Source organism: Mandrillus leucophaeus, unplaced genomic scaffold (assembly GCF_000951045.1).
Source record: "Mandrillus leucophaeus isolate KB7577 unplaced genomic scaffold, Mleu.le_1.0 Scaffold5, whole genome shotgun sequence".
Classification (NCBI taxonomy): Eukaryota; Metazoa; Chordata; class Mammalia; order Primates; family Cercopithecidae; genus Mandrillus; species Mandrillus leucophaeus.
Genome location: NW_012105364.1, coordinates 3,781,291 through 3,783,438, shown reverse-complemented (window position 1 = coordinate 3,783,438; position 2,148 = coordinate 3,781,291).

Here is a 2,148-nt window from a genome sequence, read left to right as displayed (position 1 = left end):
GAGAACTATCAAGCCCAATGGCCTGGCGCTTTAAGGTGCAGCTGAGTAGGAAAAGCCAACCCACATCGTATTCCCAGAGCCTTGCTGCGCTTTCTGGGTTGTCTTGTTTAAAACTAGCGAAAGGGATGGGAAACCTGCCCAACCTGGGCGGTGGGGTCCCCGGCCAGGGCCGAGGACCCCGGCTCCCTGCCCCCCGGCGTCGCCCACTTGTCACGCCAGGCTGCTGCGTGCGCTCGGCTGCAGGGGAGGTGGCGTAGTTTCTCTTCCTCCCACCTCTTCTCACTCACTTGTTTTTGTAGCCGTGGGCTCCCCTAATGCTTTCCTCTCCACAATGTTGTTTCATTATATCATGTCCATCATGTGACACCAGAGAGGCCTCTCTATGGAAACTTAAAGGGGCTCCCACGTGACTGCAGCAGCAACAACAGCAGCAGGACTGGCGGCGGCGGCCGCAGCGGCGTCCGTACCTCCACCCACCGGGAGCCCCTCGCAGCATCCCGGAGGGGCTTCTGGCGCTGCAAGAGCCCAGATCGGGGAGCCACAGCATCCGGGAGCCGTGGTGTCTGTGCGTGCGTGGAGTCTGTGCTCATGACATAGGAAGCCGAACAGAAGGAGCGTCCTCAAATCCTTTCCTACAGTCACCAAACCCACGCTCTGTTAAAATGACATTTCATGGCTCCTACTTTGTTTCCTCGGAGAGCAATGAGTTTTCTATCAGGCCTGATTCAGTTTGACAAAAGTCAAAAAGAAAAACCGGATTTGTCCCTCTGCAAGTTCAGTCAGATCGCTGGGAGAACAGAAATGACAAAACAATAATAACAGAAATAGAACCAGGCATTTGATACATAATTACCATCACCACGGCTTTCAAGCTTTCTGGAATTACATTCCTCCAGTAACTGTTGATGATGCTTGCAGGAGGCAAAATGCAATGCAGTTTTTCTCTTCCGCAGCTATATTAGGGCTTTGTTGCTGACAACAGTGAAAACTTGTTTGTGTCAGGAAGTGAGGTACGGAGATATGACCTGGAAGGTACAGACAAAACCAAAGTGGCAGTTTTTGCATTACTTTTCTGACCACATTCTTTCAAATGGTGACAAGAAGGCGGTCTGCTGTAAAATTCGTGGGGTGTTTGATGGGAAACAAAATAATCAGAAAAACATAATTATCCCTAGCCATACCATACTTGCTAGTCGCTAGAAAGTATACATATATGTATCTGTGTATACATAGAGAAAGCAAAAAGCATGTGCACTTTAATATTTTTGAGCCACTAATTTTTTCATCATTTCTAGCATTAACAAACACTTGGAAAGACTTACTTAAGTCCAGGGATGTGTGGAAACTCACAATGTTGAGTGCTGTGGGTATTACTGACTCACAGTCCCTTTAAGGATTTGTACCATAAATCCCAAATTTCTGCCTTAAAGTTTTTACAGACACGGAGATTTTATCCTGTAAATCTAAGCCAGATAGCTATTTCTGGGTTTTTTAGTCCATGCGTTTCCATTTTATAAGGGAAACTGTTTGGATTGGCGGAATCAAGAAAAAACTTCGCAAGAAACTGAAGAGTGGGATGGAAGATCTTTTCTTTTGGCCTTGCCTTGACACTCTCTCTCCACCTCATCAGTTTACCTCATCAGCCATGATGAATGAGCTCCATTCCAAGCCTTCTAATTCTATAATATCTCTCCCAAGTTTTACCTTCCTATCTCATGCCTAATTCTTTCATCCCTTTCCTCCTACAGTCCTTGCCTCCCAACTCAGCCCCTTTTCTGCCTGGGCGCTCAGCTCAGGCCTCCCCAAAGACTATACCCCCCATCCTCCCCTGCAGCTGCCCCCAACCCCACGCCCTTCCCAGCTTGGCCTCTCTTCTCTGCAACTCTACCTCCTTACCTCTCTTTGACCTCTATTCACCTTCACAGTCTGGCCCTTGACGTCTGGGCCTCTTCTTACCTCTCTTTACCTGAAATGTCCCGGCCCTCACTGGGGTCTCCTCCACACCCTTCGCTCTGGTCCCATCCCTTCTGCTGCCAAGCCCCAGCGTTCCTCCAGCTCGGCCTGGTCAGCTTGAGCCTCATTTTGTTCGCGTGCCCCTGGGCTGGGAAAGGAGTGTGTGGTGCACAGTGGGGCCGAGGATCCCCCGGG